The sequence below is a fragment of the Macrobrachium rosenbergii genome, chromosome 43, assembly GCF_040412425.1.
Source record: "Macrobrachium rosenbergii isolate ZJJX-2024 chromosome 43, ASM4041242v1, whole genome shotgun sequence".
Taxonomy (NCBI): domain Eukaryota; kingdom Metazoa; phylum Arthropoda; class Malacostraca; order Decapoda; family Palaemonidae; genus Macrobrachium; species Macrobrachium rosenbergii.
In genome coordinates this window covers 20,622,408-20,634,281 of record NC_089783.1, presented here as the reverse complement: position 1 = coordinate 20,634,281, position 11,874 = coordinate 20,622,408, and the positions used below count along the sequence as shown (strand labels likewise).

General features: G+C 36.6%; 1 long non-coding RNA gene across 1 annotated transcript; it reads right to left on the bottom strand.

Annotated features, from left to right (window-relative positions):
- Nucleotides 1-4,738: 4,738 nt before the first annotated feature.
- LOC136828508 (uncharacterized) lies at nucleotides 4,739-9,333 on the bottom strand. The gene is made up of 3 exons (XR_010850077.1): nucleotides 9,197-9,333; nucleotides 8,219-8,367; nucleotides 4,739-4,980 (listed from the first exon to the last, which is right to left on the bottom strand). It is a non-coding gene; the product is annotated as an uncharacterized lncRNA (long non-coding RNA).
- Between the last annotated feature and the right edge of the window lie 2,541 nt (nucleotides 9,334-11,874).

The window sequence follows — 11,874 nt, the reverse complement described above, 5'->3', positions numbered from 1 at the left end:
ATGGAGATTTTCGAAAATAAGAACCTACCCAGGATACTTCTTAAGGGTATCCTGTAGGTTAGGTACGTGGATGAAATATTTTGTGCTTGGCTTGTTGATAAAGATGATAAGCATTTTAACAGCAATAAATGCTCTAGTGCCTTCCAAAAAATTTACCAAGGAAAGTGAAGTAAACAATAACTTGGCATTTTTAGATGATTACATTTCAGGGAATGGTCAAGATTTTAAATTTTTTGTTTACGAATGTACTGTACACTCCTGGAATCCTTATTCAATGAAATCCTCATCCGAGAACTAAGATGATGCTATTTCCATCTACGATTGAAGGGCGCTGCGGGTCAGTTGCCCTGAACTGCGACAACTCTTAAGTACCCCTGTGATTTTATAGATACGATTTTTTAAAGCAAGAAAACTCTTGTGAAAATATACCTAAAACTTATTTTAATATATTAAACCTTATTTTACTATCACTAGAACGACCACCAGTGGTAGATACCTAGAATGACCGACCGGTCAAAATGATCGCACATGTATTGGCACTGTAAAAGTCTCCAATTTCGCTTATTAAAACATCCTGATTCACTGGTGTTTAATAGTTCATAGTAAGGAAACAGAATAAAGCTGTTGACATAATCAGTAACGTAAGTTTCCTCAATTATCTCAAGAAAAACTGACAATTACTGAAAACCTGAAATAGATCAAATATTATAATTTATTACATTGAAATATTATTTGCTGCACTGACGTAAGGTGTGTGTTAAAAGTAATTACAAATGAAGACTAATTAGAACAGCAGTCTTTTTTGTAAGCCTGGACTTCATAACAGCAGGTAACAACAACCTCACTTCCTTGGAATGACGGCACTGCCGAGTGACCGCAGCTTTCCAGTTTCTATTCTTTCCAGTTTCTATTGACACTCGTTATTGTCAGTATAACGAAGGTTTATCGGTATACATATATTTATACCTCTTAGGTTACCGAGATGGTAACGTCTGAAATGAGATTCATTACATAATCTGTATTTGAGTAACATAGCGTAAAATATATCTTATTAATATTTATCAAACTTTAAAAAAAACAATGTTTTTACATAAAGAAATGATTGAAAAATAAATAATAAAACATACCTGTGCGGTAATGCGTGGGTTTAAATTTTATTGCTTTCTACTCGAGGGAGTAATGTATATTTTTTCATTTATATTTTTTTGCAAAGGAGTTTCCTGAATACCTTGCTTGTGCATTTACCGCATACATTCCTCTTACATTGGTGGCAAGTTTCTGAAGTCTTATTCCCATTGCAATATCCTATTTGGCAGTTTTTATCTTAGTAATTCTGGAAACTTCTTCCGCAATATCGCTTCCACCGCTTTTTACCGTGTTGCTATTTTTGAACGTTTCCCAAGGTTCTTCGGCTAACTTATGAATGAAATCACGACGGGAGAGTTTTTGACCTGTAACTTTCCTATAAAGAACTGATGCTTTGATGCCTGCTAGACCAAGCATATTATGAAACACTTGCATCGGCCATCTTCATGAAGCTGCTTGACTGGTGTACAACCGAGCCATGTGATCTACGATGTCAACTCCGCACTTCGAAGAAGTGCAGTAATTTCCAGTTCCATTAACTTTCTTTGCATCATTTCCAATATCTACAGTTGTGTTAACGCTACGAAGTATATTTCCGTTTGGCTTACGTTGATACACTGTCAGTATATTGATTATTTTTCAGCACTACTCTTCTGTACAGGTCATAAGAATTTCTTTTTATATATGTGGGAATTTCCATTCGAATAGGATTTTCCTTCCCCACAAGTCTCGTGTTTGTAGCTCGTCATTTTTCCGCCAGTTTTATTGAAGCGAAAAATTATCCGTTGTCACATTTCTTCCTTTTCCCATTTATGGTTTTATTAACTCCAGAATAACATATTCGGAGACTGGTTAATTTGCAAGGCGACTGTGGTCTTTACCAAGATATGGTATTTTGATTTTACATCAGCCGGTAACTAAAACTTAATACTGAAGTGGCAATATACTATAAGAACGGCCACCTACATTTCGTTTAACTGGTTATCCACTACATTTCAGTTTCCTTTTAGTTCAATATACATCCTGGTGAATTAGAAAACGTCACAGAGTATCATGATGGTTAGGGAAAAGTTGCAGAAAACTTTTGAAAACATTTGAAAGTGAAATTCCGGTCAAAATGACCGCTCGGTCCTTCTGATGCCATACTACAACCACTCTGGTTACGGTGTCTTCTCCCGTTATCTCCGCTGAATTTTCGTTTTATCAATGCATTTTTCGTCGCTCCTTTGAGCTTATATATTGTAGTTAAGTTTACCTTTCTGTCTATTCTTTATCGTTGTGTAAAAACATTTTAACATTCAATTCTTGCATTTATACGTAACAAATTTATACAGTTTCGATGCACTGAATCCTGTAATGATTTCCGTAAATAATTTAGAACAAAGACTTACGGGAGTCTAATTTGCTGACTGCATAGTTATGTACAAACATTTTCACCGTAATCACATTTGTTTTATTTTTCATCTCAATTATGGCTACTTATCGGGTCACATTGTTTTTCATTTACCTCAATTTTCCTGTTCAACTCCCTCTGTAATTAGTAATCTCCCTATTTTAGTTTCTATGTTTTGCTTTGATTTCGATATCTTTCTGTTATCCTTAACCAGGTAAAGCTGTGTATCTACACAAGTATCTTCCATTTAACTTAAGTTTACCTTCGTAATCATGATAATTCAGTAGTGTTAATACTATTAGCAGTGTCTGAAGGCAGATTTACAATTTTTCATATTTTAAAATTTAGGAATGAAAAGCCATTAAACCATTTCAGAGTATCGTTTTTAATGACATTTAATTCCTTTATCTCGTATACTTCTGTATCAAACTGCCTGTCTTCTGTATATGAGAGTTATGCTTACTATGATATATCGAAGGTTGGTAAAATATTCAGAGAGCTTTAACGCACTAGGATAGGTTACGTTGATTGGTGCCTGCAGGCGTCGACCTCCAAATATACAGAGCGTGGCACTCAAGGTCAGGTTAGTGAAGATAACACTTTGTATGTGAACTATTTAACCATATTCAATTTCTTTATCAAATATGAAGGAACGAGTCCTAGTCTAACTCCACACAGCCTAACTTGAGCAGAACATCTCAAAACCGCTTTACATTGAGACTGCGAGAAGAGACTAGGAAATGGCGTTATTGCACAAGTTCATCGAAAGACTCTCTGGTAAGCCATCAGTTACTTGAAACCTTGGCCTTTTGAAGAGTCTTTAACATTTCCGTAGGAGTAACATTTCCATAGGAAAAAGTGTTCTGGGGGTCTACATTTTAGTATCTAGTCGACAGGCTTTGTTAGGCAAGTTTCATACGATTAGTTACACACGTGACAAGCCTATTATATCCAGTAGTTCTTTAACTATACAAGCCTTTTATATCTAGTTCCGATTATATTTAATTATTTTATGAAATCACTAGGGATTTTTCTAATCACCAGGGATTTTGCTATTACTACTAATCTAACCATGATTTTTTTTTACCCAGATATTCTAAAGACCATTTGCTTAAGTTACAAACACTGATACAAGTTATCGATAACCGAGTGTCGAAACTACCAACAGTTCAACCTGTTTTCTAAAACGAAGTATTGTTTGCTGCCTTTATCTTCATTGGCTCCCATGAATTACATCTCCCATAGTTTTCACATTTGTGAATGCTTTTTACATTTGTGAACGCTTTTTAGTGAATGCTTTTGATAGAGACGGGTCAAGATCTATTTTTATTATCCTTAAATGATACAAAACAATCTATGAATGTAGAGTAGTCAGACTTGCTGCCATTTGACCTTTTTAAAGTCAGATTACAGACTATCCGATTATAAGTGCTTTAAGGATTAGTTTACATACTGGGAGCCTGCGGCCGTAGTCATCCGTTAATACTCAGACAACACAGGCAAACATGTTACCAAGTTTTAAACAAAGACCAAACTTTTGCTTCTAGTAACTTTTATGCCTTCATTGATATTCACGTTTTGTATGTTTCACCCACACTGGCTGTATTGGCTGAAAATTTCAGTTTATATTAGTTTATTAAATTAATACTAGTTCACTTTCAACAGTAATGAAAATGTAGTTTAGATTTCATATGCCTTATTTTTGTATATGCAGTTACTTATTTCCCTTTGCTACATTCACTTAGTTTTCGTGTGAGCAACAGCCTATAAAAGGCAAGTACAAATGCAGTTATAATTACAAGCCACAACTCTCTAGAAATTGTTCACACCTGCATGCCTTTCATTAAAGGCATTTCAAGAAATCACACCTGTCATTCCTTTCAGAAAAGGAACAGTCTTTGACATTCTACTTTCGTATTTGTAAAAAAGTTAGTTTACAGGATTTCATGTTATGTTCAGATAAAACATAACATACCAATTTTCTTAAACAATACCACTATTACATAGTTTTGACTATTGGTTTAATACAGTTTTGACTAATGGTTTAATACAGTTTTGACTAATGGTTTAATACAGTTTTGACTAATGGTTTAATACAGTTTTGACTAATGGTTTAATACAGTTTTGACTAATGGTTTAATACAGTTTTGACTAATGGTTTAATACAGTTTTGACTAATGGTTTAACTATTAAAAATTTTTAAGTTTTTAAAACTGGGATTCTTAAACATTAAAAGCAAACAGCTTAAGAAGCTCCCGATATTAAATAAAAATTTATTCACAAAACTTCCAAATACTGGTGAAGGAAAGAATATCCCATTTACATTTGCAGTACCAAATAACTAATTACACCTTCGAACCACCCATGCAGGACAACGTACGCCAAAAGGGAAGTAAACCAATAACACCTGGTTCCTGTCTCACCATTTAAAAACTGCTGTGAAAAACTTTCTTGAACCAGAGAACTGTTTGCACCTTATTTACTCCGTTCCAGTGAACATCCTGTAATGCAAAAAATAATGCGGCAGAAAGTGTTTATAATACATGAAAATTTAAATCTACAAATTTTAGCACGTCAATAACAAGGTTTGTCACTTCGGCAATATGAAGTTTAAACTAAAAATTATTAGTAAAATAAAGTTTAACAGTGTGGTAAAATAAAGTTTCGTTAGCTAATAAGTTATGCCTTCGCAGTAGGTACAAGTTTCTTAATACAAACCAACCCCTGACCAAAGCAGAAAAAAAACCAGGTTAAACAAGGGTACCGAAGTACCCAAGAGTGATAAGACTCCAAAGAAACAATACAGTTCAAGCAGTCAGAGCTTCCATGCAAAAGAAGATGCACCAGGGCTATAAAGGCACAGCATAATGTTAGCTCAGCTTTTGTTTTTCAAGCTTCAACAGCTATTGTAAGTTAAAAATTCTTTATAGTTTTGAAAAATAGCTTGAGCACTGGTGTGTATTGTGTTAAAGGAAAAACAATGTCTACTCTTTTTATCACTGGCTTTAATGACAGTACGCCGTAAGCTAAGTAAAAACAAGGTCTGCTCATTGTATCACTGGCTTTAATAGCTAGGCCGTAAGCTTTCAGTTAACTGGGTTACGTTAATTTTAAAGAAACAACTATACTTTGACGTAAAAGTTTGAGGATATAAAACTTAATTATAAATAACCTTTGAAGAACAAGCAGGATTTAATTAGACATTTTATCTGAAACAAATTTTAACTTTAATATATACACAAATGAAACTAAAATATACACAAATGAAACTAAATTACTGAATTTTGGAAATTACAGCCTTGAGAGTAAGTTTCCTGAAGGAATACCACCTAACCTTCCGAAATATTCAGCAAGCTTACGATAAATCCCATATCTTAATACCGAACCATAGAAAAAAAAAGTTACAGAATACGAATTCTTTTTTTTTTGCCTTGAAATATAAAGACGCCAAAAACGCCAACTCGAGTCTCTAAAGACGCCAACTCGAGTCGCCAAAGACGCCAACTCGAGTCGCCAAAGACGCCAACTCGAGTCGCCAAAGACGCCAACTCGAGTCGCCAAAGACGCCAACTCGAGTCGCCAAAGACGCCAACTCGAGTCGCCAAAGACGCCAACTCGAAGTCGCCAAAGACGCCAACTCGAGTCGCCAAAGACGCCAACTTCGAGTCGCCAAAGACGCCAACTCGAAGTCGCCAAAGACGCCAACTCGAGTCGCCAAAGACGCCAACTCGAGTCTCTAAAGACGCCAACTCGAGTCTCTAAAGACGCCAACTCGAGTCTCTAAAGACGCCAAAAACGCCAACTCGAGTCTCTAAAGACGCCAAAAACGCCAACTCGAGTCTCCAAAGACGCCACCGAGTCTCCAAAGACGCCCACTCGAGTCTCCAAAGACGCCACCTCGAGTCTCCAAAGACGCCACCTCGAGTCTTCAAAGACGCCACCTCGAGTCTCCAAAGACGCCACCTCGAGTCTCCAAAGACGCCACCTCGAGTCTCCAAAGACGCCACCTCGAGTCTCCAAAGACGCCACTCGAGTCTCCAAAGACGCCACCTCGAGTCTCCAAAGACGCCGCCTCGAGTCTCCAAAGACGCCACTCGAGTCTCCAAAGACGCCAAAAACGCCAACTCAGTCTCTAAAGACGCCAAAAACGCCACTCACCTCGAGTCTCTAAAGACGCCAAAACGCCAACTCGAGTCTCTAAAGACGCCAAAAACGCCACCTCGAGTCTCTAAAGACGCCAAAAACGCCACTCGAGTCTCTAAAGACGCCAAAAACGCCACCTCGAGTCTCTAAAGACGCCAAAAACGCCAACTCGAGTCTCTAAAGACGCCAAAACGCCACCTCGAGTCTCTAAAGACGCCAAAAACGCCACCTAGAGTCTCTAAAGACGCCAAAAACGCCAACTCGAGTCTCTAAAGACGCCAAAAACGCCAACTCGAGTCTCTAAAGACGCCAAAAACGCCAACTCGAGTCTCTAAAGACGCCAAAACGCCAACTCGAGTCTCTAAAGACGCCAAAAACGCCAACTCGAGTCTCTAAAGACGCCAACTCGAGTCTCTAAAGACGCCAAAAACGCCACCTCGAGTCTCTAAAGACGCCAAAAACGCCACCTCGAGTCTCTAAAGACGCCAAAAACGCCACCTCGAGTCTCTAAAGACGCCAAAAACGCCACCTCGAGTCTCTAAAGACGCCAAAACGCCAACTCGAGTCTCTAAAGACGCCAAAAACGCCAACTCGAGTCTCTAAAGACGCCAAAAACGCCACCTCGAGTCTCTAAAGACGCCAAAAACGCCAACTCGAGTCTCTAAAGACGCCAAAAACGCCAACTCGAGTCTCTAAAGACGCTCAAAAACGCCAACTCGAGTCTCTAAAGACGCCAAAACGCCAACTCGAGTCTCTAAAGACGCCAAAAACGCCAACTCGAGTCTCTAAAGACGCCAAAAACGCCAACTCGAGTCTCTAAAGACGCCAAAAACGCCAACTCGAGTCTCTAAAGACGCCAAAAACGCCAACTCGAGTCTCTAAAGACGCCAACTCGAGTCTCTAAAGACGCCAAAAACGCCACCTCGAGTCTCTAAAGACGCCAAAAACGCCAACTCGAGTCTCTAAAGACGCCAAAAACGCCAACTCGAGTCTCTAAAGACGCCAAAAACGCCAACTCGAGTCTCTAAAGACGCCAAAAACGCCACCTCGAGTCTCTAAAGACGCCAAAAACGCCAACTCGAGTCTCTAAAGACGCCAAAAACGCCAACTCGAGTCTCTAAAGACGCCAAAAACGCCAACTCGAGTCTCTAAAGACGCCAAAAACGCCAACTCGAGTCTCTAAAGACGCCAAAACGCCAACTCGAGTCTCTAAAGACGCCAAAAACGCCAACTCGAGTCTCTAAAGACGCCAAAACGCCAACTCGAGTCTCTAAAGACGCCAAAAACGCCAACTCGAGTCTCTAAAGACGCCAAAAACGCCAACTCGAGTCTCTAAAGACGCCAAAAACGCCAACTCAAGTCTCAAGACGCCAAAAACTCCAACTCAAAGACGCGGACTCGAATATTAATGATGCACCTATCACCTGAAAAAAAACCCTCCCACGCACCTGCCCATAGGTCATACAACCTATGGAAGAGGGCAAGGAAAGGGCCTCCACCCCTACAGAGGCACCGCCCCTGCAGGGGTGGAAAAAAAAAAAGGAGGTTGGTACAAGAAAAAAGTTTGCTTGGTAGAAAAAATAATTTACACCTCACCTGGTTTTTAATTAAGCCTAACCTAGGATGAGAAGACTACCATTTTTGTGTAGCTTGATTAAAGACCCGGCTTGAGTAGACGTCACTTAATTCTCATACACAAACCGATTCATAAACCATTTGCTTCAAACTGGTTTTGGAGTTGAAATCTGGAAAAGTTACACCTATTATAGCAGTATATGCATTTGCTAATAAAGTAAAAGTAACGAAGCTTTACGTAGGTTTTGCAAAAAGTTAAAAGTTAAAATTATCTACCACATTTTAATTTCACAGTATATTAAGTTTTACTAATCTTTAAGGACCATCAAATTTTTTACTACCTTTCATAAGCTTAGTGAAAAAAATAACTAGTAACTAAGAATTTATTAAAAATTAAAATACTAAGTAACAAGACGGCCTTCATTGTTATCCACTAACAGGCTAATTTATAACCTAAAAAAAATAACACAAGCAACTAAGAATTTAGTATTAAATACTAAGTCACAAGACGGCCTTCATTGTTATCCACTTACAGGCTAATTTATAACCAATATTATACGCTTACGAGGAAAGAAAAAAACTTTTAAACTGAATTTTGATTAAAGTCTTCATTGTTATCCACGTATAGTCCACAAATTCATAAACGTACAAGTTCTATGCAAAACATATGACCCGAAATATAGGAGGTATTAATAAAGTCACAATTAATAAAATGACAATTTTAAAACACTTAGACAACAAATTCATAAACGTTCAAGTTCTATACAAAAAATAGAACCTGAAATATAGTCAAATATTTGAGGTATTAAAAGTAAAAATTTAAAACAAACTTAAAAATTGAGAAGTACTAGTTTAAGAACCAAGAATAAGTAGAAATTACCAAAGGTAAATAACCACATTCACGAACGAATACAGTGGGGAAACAAACTAGGTCAATATTTTTCAAACCCCAAATTTCTAAACCTAATAATATCCAACATAACCGTAACGAAACATTACCTTATCAGAGAATGAAGATACATCACGACTCCCCGAAGACCATCCATCTAACCACCAACCCTCTGAAGAGCGCACTTTCAAAATACGCGGCAACACCATGGAACTTCTTTGCCGCCGGAGAACAAACTGTCACTGAGGAAATGATGGATCAGCTAAATAGAGACCGGCCGCTGTGACGTCACCATCAAGGACCATGGAGTCACCTCTCTTGAAACTTGGACGATTTATGGGGAAGTCAATGACGTCCTTGTTTTTCGTACGTGGACACTTTCAAAGATGTCGATAACTTATCGTTAACTGCGTGATTCTGCGTTTTGTGAATTCTCGGTTGTTTGATAAAATTGGATTCTTTGTATCTTACGAGAAACGCTCTATCAGTAAATTAGCCTAATCAAGTAATGAAAAATTCTTCGATGATTTAGTAAGTAAGTTGCCATGCTTTAAAAAATAATTTACCTCACTGATTCTAACTTTTTAAGGAATATACGTATATATATATAATATATATATATATATATATATATATATATATATATATATATATATATTTATTCATATTATTTATATTACCAAAGGACGTTTTAGTTCAATTATTTCTAGCAACTTAATCATAAAATAATGAGACCAGAGGTTTTACGTATGACCTTCTAGCCTTGCGTTAGATAACGTATGAGGCTGTAGCTTCAGTGTCATAATTTTGCTTATAATACTTAATGTGGTGTAAAAATTATGATTGTATTTATATTTTACCCATCTTTGTTTAACAACTGCGATTTTCCAAGGCTTTCATTGATTTTCCTTAATACTTCTTTGTGCCGTTTCTTAAACTATGCTAGCCGAACCTAACCATCTGTCCATATTCTTTTGTTTGTCGTAGCCCTACTTGTCATTAGTGGAATACAGCGAATGCTTGTCTTTCAAATCTATCTATCTATCTATCTATCATATATATATATATATATATATATATATATATATATATATATATATATATATATATATATATATATATATATATATATATGCATATATACGAGTATATATATATATATATATATATATAAATATATATATATATATATATATATATATATATATATATACAGTATATATGCATACATACATATATATATTTAATTTATAAATATAATTTATATGTATATATATATATATATATATATATATATATATATATATATATATATATATATATATATATATATATATATATATATATATATATATATATATAATATAGAAATGTGTATGTACTGTACATTATAAATATAATACTCAGCAAATACTCTCTCTCTCTCTCTCTCTCTCTCTCTCTCTCTCTCTCTCTCTCTCCTGTAGTCGTATATGAGGATTTATATGGATAATTAAAACCAGACCACTGAAAATGTACAAACTATTTATCCAGACATTCTTCATGTCCTTTGGTTAATAATCTTAGAACACTTTTTAGCCGATAGATAGAATTGATTAAGCGTCAGTTGAGGCTGACAGTTTTTAATGCCGTAGGTCGACCTAGGCCTACCTGGAGGTCACCGTGCACCACATCACAGTTCCAAGGGCATAAAGAACATAACCGCCTTGTTGGCTCTTTAGCGGAAGACTCCAGGTTTCTTCCGCCGAGAATGTCTCGAAGAATTTTAGAACTGACAAGGGCCCAACAACCTGATTAACACTTTTACATTCTGTAATATTTGTTTGCATGTATAGTCCTTCACTGGATGGGTCGTTATCGTACTCGCCTAGCACTCTCCTAGGCCAGCGTTCGATTCTCCGGCCGGCCGGTGAAGAATTAGAGGGATTTACTCGTATTTCTGGTGTTAGAAATTCATTTCTCGGTATAATGTTGTTCGGATTCCACAATAAGCTGTAGGTCCCGTTGCTAGGTAACCAATTGGTTCTTAGCCACGTAAAATAGTCTAATCCTTCGGGCCAGCCCTAGAAGAGCTGTTAATCAGCTCAGTGGTCTGGTTAAACTAAGGTATACTGAACTTAGTTTGCATGTATGGTTTCCTGCTTTACTTTGTTTCTTGAGTTGTACATTATACTCCATTTTAGTGATCAAGTCCACAGCAGTTGGAAGAAGGCTATAAGCTCTGCACATGTATATTTTTAATACACTAAGTTTTGTAACAGGAATTTCATTGTGGATTTCACCTAACACGTATATAGAGTATTTAGGTATAGCAAATTCATACCCAAAAGACTTCTTGACATACGTTGCATATACATCCAATTTACAGCAGTGTGGTACACCCACCAAAATATTCTTACATTACATTATTCACTTTCCAAAATAACTTGTTCCAATAGAAATTGGGAACTTTATAATTCTTGGAAGTAGTTATTGTTAAGCAAAAACGCACCTGCTCTGAAACTGTATCAACACATCTATCCCTAAATTCTGAAAGTTCATTATAATATAATACATAATGACAATGTATGGCAGTTTGACTCGTTACATAATTTACATGAAAAATTTTTACCACCAGCAACATATTCCTAAGAATACTTGCATACTAGCCTTAACCTCATTATAAATATAACAATTTTAGAAAGAGTTTTGTTATGTGTTGTATGGGTATAATGCTTCACGCTGTTATTTCCGCCTGCTAAAATCCTTTCTGAATAGGAAGTCTCTCATGCAGGTCTCCGATGTCTCA